Source organism: Pteropus alecto, unplaced genomic scaffold (assembly GCF_000325575.1).
Source record: "Pteropus alecto unplaced genomic scaffold, ASM32557v1 scaffold17, whole genome shotgun sequence".
NCBI classification, from domain to species: Eukaryota; Metazoa; Chordata; class Mammalia; order Chiroptera; family Pteropodidae; genus Pteropus; species Pteropus alecto.
Genome location: NW_006440645.1, coordinates 5042747 through 5058584, shown reverse-complemented (window position 1 = coordinate 5058584; position 15838 = coordinate 5042747).

The window sequence follows — 15838 nt, the reverse complement described above, 5'->3', positions numbered from 1 at the left end:
GCAGGAATCGGTATAGCATCTCTGATAAATGCAGGTGAGACATAATTCATGAATCTGGTGAAACTGGCAATATTTGGCCATTTTGTACCTACAAAAAAGGCAATTTCTGTAGTAGCCTAATGTATCTTATAGTGAATTTTATAAATACAGAAACGACATGCATACCCACTTCTAAAAAGATATATATTAGTTATTTCTATTTTGGGTGGAAATTCAGTAACATTTTTCGTGTACCCAGCACCGGTGGAAGCACTGGATGGGGGGAAATCTGCATTCTATGACGAGCTAGGATAAGAATTAGAGGCATTTTACTTGCCCCAAGAGAAAGAATCAGGGATAAAAATAGAGATAAGAGGAAGAAGGGGAATAAGAAAATCAGAAGAGTTTATGGACAATAACTTCATCTTAATATATAAGATTTTTATAAATATAGGAAAGGAAGAGCTCATGACTGGTGTTGATACTAAGATTTAAAGGAAACTCAAAAGGAAGTCAGAACCTTTGAAGGACATTCAGGAGCAAACCTGGACGCTTAGGCAGTGATTCTTTTCAAGCTGTGTCCGCTTGTCCCTAGAGAATTTGGGGGTTTGTGACTTAAGGCTATTATTTCTTTACAAGCCCCATGAGATTAAAATATAATCGAGCCCAAGAAAGAAGAAGCCTGGGAGATAGGAATACGCCCTCATTCCCAGCCGCCCTAACGGGAAGAGCGCCTGGATGTTTGAGCCATTTCACAGAGCACACCACGAAATACGGAATTATTAAACCAAATAAGCATTAAACTTAACCTAAATGTGTGTCTGTGCCAAATCAAATACTGCATTAGAAAAAATGAAAAAAAAAAGTTATTGCAAAAAGCAAATTGGAAAAAAGTACATTTTTGATATTGCCTGTTCCTTTACTTGACTTTCACAGTAAAAAAAAAACAAACTTGACCTGGTTCTATGGCATGTGAGTTCCAGAACAACTACCCCAAAACATCCTTCATAGGATTGTGTGGATTTGTAACATAATAATTTGAAAAAAAAAAAAAAAAAAAAAAAATGCTTTCCATCTTTAATGTCCTGTCATAGATTTTGTTTAGAATTTTGCAATCTTTGTATTAATTGCAAAGAAGATTCCCCTGTGAAAATATCACCTTTTAATAAGGTTTTGAGTTCTAAACAGATATTAATCATAGAGGTATTTTGATAGCTAACTGTAAGACAAAAGCAAGGCCCCCTTATGATATATCTCTTCCCTTTGCGGACTTTAAATTGGATCAGAAGGTTTATTTTACTTAGAGGTTCCATTCTAGTTTCTTCTCCATTCACTTCCTAATTTATAGCCCTACTCTGAAAAGCTGGCTGCTCGACTAGCTATTTTTAATGTGAAGGAAACTAAACAAAAGCCCTCACAGTCCTGCTCAAATATCTAAAATATTAAACAAAAGTCTATTGACACAGAAAAATAACCAAACAACTGCTAATGATTTTCCTATAATTTCCGTGTTTTTATCCTGGTTTTCCTAAGGCACTACCCAGATTTTGGGGGGTGTTTGGGTGCACTGGCCCGGCCATTGGACCGGTCCGGGGGTGCAGCTGCTGCTGGTTTTCAGTGGGGTGTCCACACGCCCTTTGACCGAGCAGGGGCGCTGCTCCTCCAAGATTTTTCTGGAACTAGTTTAATCAGCACATGAAAAAGCAGCTCTCCTGGGGTGGTTGCAAGGGGGCGGAATGGCAGTGGTCTGTGGGCAATTCTCTGAGACACGTGAAGGATCTCCACCGTCCCGCGGGGGTTTACTGCTGGCTGACAGCAGTCGCCGTGAGCCGAGGCACATGCGGAGCAGTGGGACACATTCTCACATTGAGGGGCAAAAGGCAGTCATGCTGCAGTGTCCTGAAGTGGGCACCAACGTGTCTTGATTTGGCAGATATACGTAACCATTCCTATTTCTAATTAAGAAGTTTTGGAAGAATCAAAGCGCTCGCCTTGAAGCTGACTCTGTTTTCCTTCTTTCAAGTACCTTACAAGCCCGAGCCTAAATGTTTTCTTTTCTGCTGTCTGCTTTGTAACAGTAAATGCTTCTCTCTGCAGACAAGGGCCTGCATTTCAATGTGTCATACCAAAAAAAAAAAAAAAGAACAATCTCACTATTGTCACCTGGGTGTGGACCAGACGCTCTCTGTACCCGGCTTTGACTCCTGCTCTCAGGCTTAGCCACCGTCTTCAGTACATGAACCGTAATGGAGAAGGGGAGGTGCAGAACAGTCGGGAGTGTGGCCCTGTCCTGCCCTCCCCACAGCCTCAGCTCTGCTCATTCGGCGGCCCGGCGGTGGCCCATCACCAGCATCGTGGCTCCCGCGGCACCGTCCTTGGTAGAGCCTTACCATGGCTGCTGGCCAGCCTGTGGATTGCAGCCACATTATGGCTGACACTGGGTGCCCTCAGAGAAACTTCACATTAATAAAACCTACAAAGCACAGTTCTGTTCCTTTGAAGTTGCTACTAAACATGTAATATTAGCTTGTGAAGCATTAGATGCGGAAATGAGCTCGATAAGGACTCTTGTAGTAATAGCTCTAAATTGATTATTTCCTTCCCAAAATAAACTTGCCAGGCAGCCCTGTGGGCTTACGTCCGAATACTTGCTCTGCCCAGGAATCTTATCACAAGGAAGCGAACAGCAGAAATGCAGACACAAGGTGATAAGGCACATTCACCAGATATTAATACAATAATGAGATGCAGTCTTTTCTAAATGAACCTAAGATCTCTTGAGCACTGCCACAAATTAAATATTCATTGATGGCTTCCTCAATGTGGGGAGAAGAAAGAACAATGTCTTTTAATGTTATTATGTTAAATAGCCAAGCACAGCAGATCTCTAGTTGAGGAGGGGGGCAGGCTACTTCAAGCCTCTGTGCATTGGAGTGTGCAAAGCTTCACATTTAGAAGTCATATAAAAAGCAATGTAACGATCAATCTTTCAAAAGACATCCACAGCACGCATCTTTGAATTTAACGTTATTTGGATTCATTCATCTGCATCTTCTGTTTGAAATCAGAGGCCAAAAATTACATTTGCTCTTAATAATCCATTTTTAAAACTCTATTTTGATCTTTCGGGTATGTAACTACATAAAAAATAAATACTCTTTTAAAATTAAAAAGAAATAAGCCTATTTAGAAAATAGCGTTTTCTGCATTCCTTGGACTTCTTCAATCAGTATTAGCCACAAAAGAAAAAGAAAGAATTTGGAACTGAGAATTCTTGTGGTTTTCATTTCTATGAAAAGAAGGCCCTTTCTTACTCAGAATTACTATATGACAACGTTAGCTCTAAGTACATTGTTGCTACAATTGTTTTGTGGATCAATGTATAAATATTGATTTATATAATTCAGATTGCCTGACTTTTGATCTAAATTTATAGTTTTCTCCACATTTATTCTGGTCCAAATTGAATCCAGTTTGCTATTAGGTCATTTAAAGAGAATCGTTACTCTAATAAAAGAACACGGTTGAGATCATTGGAATAATTATCACTTTTCTCTTTTCATAAAATGTATTTGTGGCACTCTAGAAACATAATTTTAATTACAAAAAAATATGTTTAAATAAAGCAAACCTGGATATGAACCCCTGCAATTCCCATTGAAAAAGACTGACAATCACCATGGCTTTCTGTTTGCATTTTAGACTTTGAAGAAGAATCAAGAAGCCGAAGCCATGTCTTTCTTGCACTGTATAATTTTGTAATCCTTTCTGTAGACCTTAAACCATGCAGTTGGCTAAAGCAGCAGTTACTGAATATTTTTTATTCTATTAGCCTGCATTTCAATAAATCCCTAGCAGAGGTTCCTTTATGTCTTCTTATTTGCCAGTGCCTATGTTCTCCTTACTACACTCTTGCTTCCAGAAGGCTCGCCAGCTACCAATTGCACACCTTCCCACCAAGGAGACTCAGCCTGTGACGCATAAGCAAAGTCCAGGTTGCTGAGCCCGAGAGTGGAGTCCACCCAGGTCAGAACCACTGGGCAGGAGGAACTAGGCTCCCTCTCGAAGGAAAAGTCGTACTTGCCAGCAGACCTTGAAGATGATCTCCAAGATAGAAAACATATCCCCTTACTAGAAATCCTCCATCAACCATTAATAATTTTGAGTTTGACACATTCAAGTCTCCTGAGCAAGATAATACGTAGGAAATAAGCAAACCTGTGCTATAATCTGATCTTTAATTCAAATAATCGTAGGTTAAATATTGCCAGTAATGAACCTTCTCTATAGATACATCCGCTCCTCCTCACATCCTGAAGATAGTCAAGGCAGTACCATCAGCCTCATTTGATAAATGTAGAAAATGAAGTGTTTTGCCCAACGTAACAGCCAGCAAATGGAGGTCTAGGAATTTAACCCATAATTTCTAACAGCCAATTTCAACCTTTTCTATTCAAGTAGCACGTATCAAATTTACCTTGATAAGATTCAGTTATCCATTTAACAAATATTAACTAACCACCTATCATGTGCCAAGCAATCAGGATAGAGCAGTGGGAAAAAAAAAAAAACTAAACTAAACTAAAACTCTTATCTCCAAGTTTTCATTCTAATGTATAAATGAGATATATAAATAAAATGTATAGCATGTTAGACTGTAATAAAGACTCGGAGGAAAATAAATCAGGAAGAGGGATAGAAAGTATGAAATGTTAGATAGGCTGATAGAGAAAGATATGCCTTAGGGAAAGTAGCCTTTGAATATCTACGTAAAGAACGTTCCAGGCAAAGGGAAAAGCAGATGCAGAAGTGAAGAACGTTCCTGGCAAAGAGAAGAAAGGTAGGAACAAAGCTGTGAGGCAGGAGCACACCGAAGCTGCGGGAGGAATGGGGGAGCCCTTACGGGGTGACAGGGAGAGCAAACGTCAACCAGGGCAGAAGGGACGATGCTGATGTGTGTGAAAGACACGCAGTAATGAGGATGCAGCCCACAGAGCCTCTCTGAACTGAATGCAGTCAGTCTCTTTAGCTACAGACTTTCCATATTAGTTCTACATTTTTCTTAATTGGTGTGAATGCTGTTCCGTGGGAAATGTTTTCATCAGACAAACTGGGCACTTAATTCTGAAATCCTAGTAGGCAGAACTGTCCTTTTTTTCCCATCATACACAGCACTTTCATTGAAAATTCATTTCCAGTTCACTATAATGTTGTCAATTTTAAGAATCCCTTGGAATTAATATCTTTATAAACTAATATTCAAACATATGCCATTTGTATTACTTTTATCCCTCTAGTTTTATTGGCATTTATCTGTCTATGCTGAAATAGAAATTTTCTCTGTATTCTGGTCCGCTGGACCCTGGTGCCTGTAGCTCCCCACCAACCACTGCATCAAGGGGAAAAACAACTCTTCTGAAACTTTCCAGTTCCTACTGTGGAGACTTCATTTCCCTGGGTAAGACCCATTGGCCTACAAGATATTAACAAAATCTTTATTACTGGAGCCAAAGTTCTGATTCTAATTTTTAAGCAGTGTTTTTAAATTTTTTGGCAGGGCGAGGGAGTGTTAAAGACAACTTTAGGAAACTTATAAAAGCATTAGACTCTGTTCCCCAGGGAAAAAAAAGAAATAAACAGAAAAAAAGAACACCAAATGTTTGCATAAAATCGTAGGGTGTACTGGGTCTCCCAGACGACATCTGTGAGTCTGTGAGTGCACACTCCTTACCCCCAGGGTGGAGATTTCAGAGATGGAATAGGAAGACGATCAGGCAGCCGCACACACACTGGGGAAGTTTCTTTGAAAACGGAGAGTCTGTGTTCTTCTAACGACTCCTTGCAGATAGAGCCCAGGCAACCAGCTCCTAATCAGCCAGCCACCAGCTAATGAAGCTTCCTCTCTGGTGCTCCATTTCTGCCTGGGAAGGGTCTGAGAAACTGAGGAAGCTCGAGAAGATTCTGAAAGATAATGAAAGAGTAATTACAATCATCTCTGTTTTACCGAAAGTCTAATTAAAACCAGTTATAGAGAAAACATGTGTTTCTTATTCTTTAGTTGTTTTGTAATCAGCAACAAAAATGAGAAAGTAGCAACTCAGAAGATTAAGGAAGCAGGGACTTTTTTTTTTTTTTTGTATTATATCAAGAGAGGACATTTTAAAGAAAGCGGTCCGAGGTACGAAGTAAAATCTTTGGCACATAATCTGCAACACAAAGCAAAAATGATAAAAAGGAACGTTATTACCATTTTTAGGGACCTTCTTTTTTCATGGTCCATGATTATTTTGTTAAATATAGACTCTTAATTCATTGCTCATTTAAATGATCTTATTTTGACTGCAATGATGATACTTATTTGAGCTCTTTGTAAATCAAGGAAATTAGACTTTTTTCTGCCAATTGCAATATTCCACCCCCCCCCAAAAAAAGTCAGTTGTGTTCTCTTTGTTGACAGTTCTTTTCACCAAACAGAAGTTTACTTCGTTGAGACAAATGGTTTTCTTTGGATTCTCATGGACACTTTACGAATCTTGGGTTTAAGAACCCTTAAGAAGTCCCTTAGTGCTCTTAAACTAATTAAGCTGTCATTATTTTCTTCTAGAATTTTTCTGTTTTTATTTTAAATGCTTAAATATTTGGTATAAGGAGTAAGCTAAAGATCCAAGTTTACTTAATTTTTTTCTAAATATTTAGTCAATTTGTTATAAATTAAATTCCATATGTGTTTGGGACTGTTCCTAGATTGTGTTTTGCTGCTATTCATTTATAAAGACTAAGAAATTTTAACTTTTCTTGCTTTATTATATATATTTTAGAAACAGTAAGGCTAGTTCCTTGTTACTAATTTTCTCTTTCAGAATCCTGAATATTCTTGCATGACAATCCCCCCAGATGAGTTTTATATATATTATCACTAAAAATATCATGTAAGCATTATATTAATAATGGGGATCATGTTGAATTTATAAATAAATTTAGATAGACTGATATCTTTACAATACTGATTCTTCCTGCTCAAGAATATAGAGTAATTTTGTATCTATTCCAGTGACCCTTTATGTCTCAGAAAAGTTTTCATCTTTATTTAGGTACTACACATCTCATATTTGGCATATTTCTAGATATTTTAGTTTGGGATTGGAAATGTAAAGGAAAAAATTCCTTCAATTTTAATTTCTGCCAGGCTTTTTTATGCAGGTAGAGTAACTTCTCTTTAATTAACAATTTTGAAAGGAGCTGTTACTCTGAATTTTCCTAGTGACTAAATATTTTACTGATTCTGTTAGATTTTTTTTGGTTAACATCCAATCCCAGGGACTGGGAGGTACACACACACACACACGCGCGCGCGCGCGCGCACACACGTATGGATATATAGATATGTATCTTTACGAGATATATATATCTTGTAAATATACTTCTTTTAGTTTTATTCTTTCTAACTGAATCATCATAAAAGCTAACATAATTAACGAGCATTAAATGTTCACTTCCCTTTTGAGGCAAAACTTTTTTATATTAAAACCATAAAAATCACTCATTTTAAGCAAACGATGATTTTTTCAGAAATTTACAGTTTTGTAAACATCGTCACGATTTAGTTTTAGAGCATCCCCATCACTTCTGGAAGATCTCTCATGCCCATTCGCAATCAGCCCCCTTTCCCACCACCTTTTGGGCAACCACTGATCTGTATTCCAACTCTGTAGGTTTGCTCTTCTGGACTTTTCATATAAATGGAATTATATACTGTGCAACATTTTGCATCTGGCTTCTTTTACTTAACAGAATGTTTTTGAAGTTTGTCCGTGTTATATAGCATGTTTCAGTACATCGTTCTTTATTATTGTCAAATAATGGTCTATATATGGCTATATCATGTTTTATTAATTCATTCAAAGGTATATCTTAGTAGTTGCCTAAATTTTAGCTTTTACAGATGTTTTTATTATAATTCATTTATTAGTTACTAAGCAACTATTTACAGAATTATTATGTAAGACTTTAAGAGTTCACAGTGTTAGGTAGCTATGGAAACTCTTGAATTAATGATGCTTTTGTTCTTTTTTATACTTTATAGTTATTTTATTTATTTTCATTGTTTGTATTTCCTTCTATTTTTATTTTTTCCCTTTTTTCTTTTGGTTCATCTTTAATTATTCTATTTTTAATTTCTTTGTATTTTTAAGCTACATGTTTATACATATGAAATTCAATTTTAAAATCTGTCCATTATTATTTACTTCATTTTATGAAATTTATTAAAAGTAATTTTATTAAATAGAGGAAGGGATGTGAAAAACTGATTCATTTCAGATGTCAAATACATTAGGCATGCCAATGAAATTTGATAACTAAAGGGAACCAACCCTTATTTGATGATCAAAAGCCATTTGTCCCAAGGTGCCTCTTCTACTCTGCACAGACATCGAGCACTGCCCGCTCCTTTTAATGAAAAGAAAAAACAGAGAACCATTAAGAGTCATACCACATAACAGAATGGAAAACCAGTATAATGGAAGGTAGAGAAGATTGAGAGGGAAGAAAAGAAAAAGTTGAGTATGGGGAAATGCCAGCTTAAGGAGGTGAATCTGGTAGAAGTGACTGCCCAGCCCCCTGAAGTGAGGTCAGTGGAGAGCATCAGCTTCTGGCTCCTGCCTAGTCTTCAGACCTGCCGAAGTCACCATCACTCCCAGTTGGTAGCAGCTACTGTGATGACTGAGTGAGGCAGAAATACAAAGGCCTGACATTCAGCCCCAAAGAGGGCAAAGGCCCAGCCATTTTGGCCCCAAAGGGACACTGTCTGGATGGCAGTTCCTACTTGAGAGCAGCATCCTGCAATTTGCATCACGGCTATGCTTCTTCCTCTGCCAACCCCGTTTCTCCCACCTTCCTTTCACAGATATGAATCCAGAGACACTACAGTCTGAACTCAGTGGGGTGTAGATGTGTGGTAATGGGAGAGCATTACACAAAATGACAGAACTTACCTGATGCAGAAGTCAGCAGCATATGAAAATATCTCGGTTAAATTCAAGGATGACCATGTTGAAAGACCTAATGTGCAGGTGACTATTAGTTAAGGTAAGTGATACCTACTTGCTGCTACAACCAGTAAACCTCTCGACCTCCCTTAATCTGATCTTTCTTGCAGGAGAGTCACTCTGTTTAACTGAAAAATCTTACTGAATCACTTTCAATAAATTTTTTAAGTTTATCTCTTACTACAGTGGGTCAGAAGCAGTCTTTGACCCCTGAACCTTCTGCGTTTCCTTTCATTTCTATTTGAAAACCAGTCAGTTCCTTCTGATAATAAATCACCAAAGGTAGCCAGTGTAGCCAGCCCACATCATTACCATAACCATTACGAATCGGGTTTCCCACCAGGCATGTGGCTTGTCCTCTAAGTCATCAGCAGGCATCAGTGTTGACAAATGCATTCTCCAGCAATCCTGCGTCTGCAGCGTTACCCTTGGAATCTGACTACTACCTGCTCTAGAGTTTTCATCATTTCAGCTGTCCGCTTCAAGCTACTGACTTCGTACTTAGTTGAGGTAAGCGAGGCTAACTGCTATTCCGGGTGACCTCCTAGCTCTCAGCGAGTCTGTGTAGTAGTTTATTTCTCACGTGCAGTCAGCTCGGTGGTCCCGGCGCGTGGGCAGCTGTGCCCACGGCCACGCAGGTACCGAGACGCCATCCACCGGTGGCTCCATGTGCGTTTAGGACACTGAGAGTCTCCGCCTTCGGCTGGTAGAAGCGGGAAGAAAACGAGGAATTGCGAATGAAGATTTTTATAAGCCAGACGTAGAAGTAACGGTGTCACTTCTATTCATATTCTGTTCTCAAAAGCCAAACGCGTGGCCGCAGGCAAAGGAAGCGGAGAAACGCAGTGGAGCTGGCCCTCGGGGAGGGCGCAGGATGGGGCCGCGACAGCCGTTGGATCCTGCGTGGGGGACGAGCGGGCAGGACGAGAAGACCGGGCTGGCGATGGGCCGCTTAGACCGTGCAGGGCTTCCGAAGAGCCCGGGCACAGCAAAACCTGGACGGGGTCCTCCCTGAGAGCACCAACAGCGGACGCGAGGGGATATTGTCGCAGGACCTGTCGACCAGCAGCGCGAGCTTGCCGATCAAGCAGAGGAAGCGGCACAAGGCGGGGTCCTTCCCACCAGGGGCTTGGCTGGCTCCGCTCCCGCCGGGCTGCAGAGAATCTTCTCTTGTGAGGTCTGAGAGAGGAAGCGTCATCTATCTGTATTTAGAGAACTACAATTTAGGAAAAATATCTGTTAATCTTTTCAATAAAGATTTCAAGACAATAGGAGCAATTTAAGTAAGATCTACGAAAAATAATAAGCAAGAATTACAAAATGAATCATTTTTTAAAGTAATTCATTTTAAAGCAATTCATTGGAGGAAATAAAAGGAAATCGGTTGGGTCGTTTAGCTACTGCTGTTTAACCAACCATCCCAATAAGAGTAGTATTTTCTTATTGTTGGTACATCTACAAATCTGCCGGCCTAGGCTTGGCTCAACTGGGGAGCTCGGTTTGTCACTGCGTGTCTGCTATTTAGCTGCGTTGGCTCTGCTCCACATCTTTCTTTTATCCTCGTCCGGGACCAGCAGGCTATCCAAAAATATCCACGGTATATTCTTCTCGTGGCACTGGAAGAGATGCAAGAGAAAAAGCAAAACTTGTGGGGTCTTCAAGGCTTGGTCTTGGAATACACACTGTGACTTTCACCCATCTGTCATCGGCCAAAGTAGGTCACACAGCCAAGCCTAGAGATGAGATGGAGGGCTTCCACTCCATCTACGAGGATGAGGCCATACAAGGGAATTGAGGCAAGATGAAGAATTGAGAACAATAATGCAATTCATCAAATTTCTTTCAGCAAAATTCAAGTAACTTAGCTACAAAACAAAAGACAGAAGAGATAAAGGGATTGTGTTTCTCTTTTCACCAGGGTATTTCCAGATGTTGGTGTGGGGCTCTTTATATGTAACCCCTTTAAGTTTTTGGATTATTTCAAAAATTTTTTTCTACTAATGTTTCTTCTGTTCAGTATGTGGTCAGTATGTTGAGTGAAATGAGACAAAGAAGGGCTGGCAAACAGGAAAAAATAAGAAAGACCAAACAAAAAAGGGGAAAAAATGCTATAATTATAAATTTTCAATTTAAAATTAATTATAAATTATAACAATACAGAGAAAACTCATCAACAGTCATTAATATAGAAAATTAACTTAGATGAACCACTTTTAAGTTCTCTGCCAAATTGCAGAGGAAAGAAAAAGAACATGAAACAACAGTGAAGGTATCACCTTGGAAGACAACAGACCAGGATCCATATTTGATAAATGATTCTGAAAAGGGGAACAGAAAAGTACTGAGAAGAAGGATTAATAAAAGAATTGAACTGAAAGATTTAAAGAGGTAACATCTGAGGGGTAAAATACCAACATCTGGATAAACCCTGGCAGAAAGAGAAAGAAGACAAGGCGCCTGAAGGCTGGAAAGAAATGTAACCTAAAACGAAAGACAAATTAAACTGAGGCAGGGCCTCCTCTATCACACTGAAAGCCCGAAGAAATGAGAAAACATATCTACAAACGCATCAGGGGAACAAACTTTAAGCTACATGTTCTATATCCACCCAAGTTTTGCTTCGTGGTATAAGTGACTGAAAAGATATCATCCATTTATTTGTCCTGAAAAAGAACAACCAAAAAAGCCACTCGTGAAAGTATTCTACTAACGTACATCTGAACATAAGAAGGGGGAAATGATGATGTAAGAACATTAAAACATAGTATTAGGTGTAAACAGTTGTTTTAACAATATGCCAGAATGTACATTGTATCAATATTTGAAAGAAAAGTAATTGAGCCATTACATAACATGAAAATAATACTTTAAAAAATAAGAACCTGGGTACAAATTATAGGTTATTTTTTTTAAAAGATAGGGTAGGACAGAAGAAATAAATTTGACATGAAATTATAACTCATAAACCTTTGAGTTGAATAATAAAATACAGAGTTATAGAAATCAAAATCTGATTTAAAAAGAAAAACAAAGGAAAACAGCAATAGTAACAGGATACTCCATCACAGCTCCTGGTCTTCGTTAAATCAGGCAAAACAAAAATGAATAAAGGTATGGGGAGAGAATCAGGATTCTTTGGCCAATAACAGAAAGCAGAACTCAAAACAATGTAAAAATCGGGGAAAACATTTCTTTCTTTTTTCTTGGTATTTAATAAGAGGAAGTTTGAAAGAAAGGCCGTGACTCTGTGATATCAGAATAGACCAACATGTCTTTAATCTTCTACTCTGAAATTTTCCCTGTGGCTAACTCCCCTCCCAGTTGCAAGATTAAAATCACACTGCTCATCCGCACATGCAGACATGGCAATGTCCTGGGGCAGGAAAGGAGTAATCAATTCCTTATTCATCCCTTTTTTCTTTTTTTGTCTGAAAATATCTTTCATAGTCAAAATCCCTCCTGCAGGTCACTCTTCAACTTGATCACTCCTTCAGCAGGGACAACTTACTATATTATACAGTAAAAATAAATTAAGAGAGCATTCTGCTCGTGGTTAGGAAAATAAAACAAAATAAGCTTAAGAAAAAGGAAACTAAGAAAAAATAAAACAAAATAAGTTTAAGAAAAAGGAGACTAAGTTAATAGAGACTAAAGTGAATATTGACTTTTTTAAATTGTAAATCAGTGGAATCGATAAATAAGCACCTTAGATATTTTGCTAGAAATCAAACCAATAATAGATAAGACTATTGGTATAATAAAAATGTATAAGTTCACAAAATTAGGAATAAAGATGGAGATATAAACAGGGAGTAGAGCTTTTTTTTTTTTAAGTGTAAGAGATACTTAGCAGAATACACATAATGAACAAACATAGAGAAAGAAAATTTCTGTATATCAGTAACTCTTAGTTTCAAAACACAAGGAATTAAGTTCCAGATCAACCGAAACTCCTAAGTTGCAGTGAAGTGTAGAACCGTGTACAGTCAGTCGCTTTGGAAGTCTGGGATGTGTGCTAGAGCTGACACATGCTTCCCCAGCAATTCCGCTCCTAAGTACAGAGCTAACAGAATTCTACACATCAAGAGACAAATAACAGTATGTTGATAACATTGTTTGTAATAGCCCCAAACTGAAAACAACCCAGATGCCCTCTGCTGTCAAATGGAAAACTGTGGTTTATACGTAAAGGGACAAACTGGAGCTAAACCCAACAACAAATCAGAAATATAATGTGGAGCAAAAGAAGCCAGACAAAGTGTACACGCCCCATGATTCCAGCCATGTGACGTTCAAAATCAGCATCCAGTTTATGGTGCTGAAAATTAGACTGGAGCGATTCATGACTGTTTGTAAATGGATGTACATTACAGGAGTATGTTTATTTTGTAGAAATTCACGGAGCTATACATTTGTTATTTTATACATTTTTCTACATACATTATACTTCAATAAAAAATTTTTACTTAAAAAAAAAATCTCCAAATAGCTTGGTTTCAAAACCTTCCACCACTCTTCAAGCCTCAGTTTCCTGATCTGTATATCAGGGATAATAACTACTTCCTCTTTATATGGTTGTTGTGAAGGTTAGGTAAAATCATTCAGGTAAAACGCTGAGCACAGTGTTTGGCATCTAGTGAGCACTAAGTAATAGATATTATAATTGAAAATTGTTAACAACTGATGTATGGAACCTATAAGGAAATAAAGGACTTAAATGACTGGAATACATTCAGAATTACATGTTTACAGACAATATGTAGATAGATATTTTTAGATGATATGTAACCTGCTATTAAAAGGCTCGGGAATCGCGAGGAAAGCTCGGTATTTTGCAGGTGTCAGTAGCAGAGGTGCTAGGAGACTGGACTGGCACGGCCATCGTCCATCATCTGGCTTCCGTTTAAGACGGAAACTAAAACAAGCATGACAAATTCATCCTAATCTTCACCTTAAAGATCTCCCAAATCTGATGGCTTGATTTATTGAGTATCCATTTTCACATTCTCATTTTCTGGAATGAGTGAAGTCTACACTGAGCCCTAAGAAGACATGTCTTCGGTATGAAATTGGAGTGTATTAATAACAGTAAAGCTCTTGCTATCCGATTCAAATAATCAAAAACTTTTAAAGCCATCTTCCTGTTTTCTGTTCCCTTTATACTTTACCAACGAAGTAGTCTTCAAAAGAACAGAAGGATGTTCTTTGGATTTTTAATTTAGGGCGTGTTATGACATGATCTTTCATTTTAACTATTCTTATTTTGTAAATGATGGGAAAATATACATTGTATTCAGCCATAATAATTGTATTCAGCTATAATAACGCCAGTTTTTAAAATCTATCACAATTTCTTCATCATTTATTCAATAGGGTTACTGTCCCTGTTCCTAGATGAAATTCTACTTGATCCACAGCCTTCCTCCTTCCTCTTAGATAATAAACAGTCATGCTGTCAGTTCAGAAGTTGAAATTTTACTCCAAAATATTAATCAGAATTGAGAACTTGGTTTAATGCATTTAAAGATTTAATCCTCGCCTTCGTCACTTAGACCTGCTTCTTTCTCAAGGAAGCCTAGGAGACCGAAGTGGGAAGCGGAGGTGTGAACATCTCTTCCTGCCCTCCGAGTCCACGAGGAGGGACACGGGATGTGCTAAGAAGCTTTGTTCCCACTCTCCGGGTGTGACTGTATTGCAGAGACTCTGGGAGCATCTCTCCCACAATTCCCTTCTAGTCCGATGCCATTCTAGTCCAGGTATTGTCTTTCCATCCCTTCGGCCTCCATCAAGGATCCAGGTGCTCGCTCTCCCAGTGGCCCATCCCTTCCCCGTGAATTTCTCACTTCAGATTTCCCCGCCGGCAAGCCAATGCCAGTGCAGCCACTTTCACTGCTGAGGCCACTTTCCTTTTTCTCGGCCCAGAGCCAGGCTCCAGTCCCGTCTCCCACCTCTTCCAGACTCTCTGAGAGTTTCCATGGTAACCGGGTTTGAAGAAGAGGAGGTACCATTCTACCAGTCCTCAGCTCGGAAGGGGATCCTTCTCAAATCGTGTGTCTCTTCTGTCCTCTCTTGATAACTTTCGTAATCGTGGAGTTAGAGTTAGCGGAATCTGTTCTTGATCAAATTCTTTGCAGTTTAGCAGCACGACATGGCCTGCGCGCGGGCAGTAGCTGGAAGCCTCTTTCTATTATTCCTTAACCGTCCATAAACCTTGTTAAAAATTAGATCTGGTCTCGTTTGTGGGGAAATACGGTAGAGGGTGCTGTGCTAGGGGATAACGGCGTTTCTTTCTCTAAGGTCAGGGTAGCCGTCACTCTGGTGGTCAGTGACGGACGCTTTCCCAGCAAAACGCCAAACTCGCAAGAGGGACTAGTGGCCGCCTAGAGGGCTGGTAAAGCGGGAGCTCGGCGGGTTAGGGGTCAGCTCCGAGCCCAGACAAAGCCACGGACTAGGAACTATCAGACTTACCTGGGGGACGTTTTGTGAGGGTTCACCTCTAACGGCAAAACTAGCAGACTTTCGGATAGCGGCGGCTTGGACTAGACGCTAAGAAGACAGACAATGGGAGGAAGCGGCAGTGACGGCGATGGGGGGAGCGATGTGTCGGTCTCCCCACACCTGCCTCCCCTACGCCTCCGCGTAAGCACGGCTCTCACTCACAAACGTTTCCGCGTCGCTTTTTTCCTGTACATTTTCCCCAAATGAATGAATTATGACTTTTCCTGCGTTTAAGTCCACAACCCTGCCCTTTCGATTTATCAGTGAGAAACGCAGACTATTTACAAGGCGACACGGCTGCGCCCCCCCCCCCA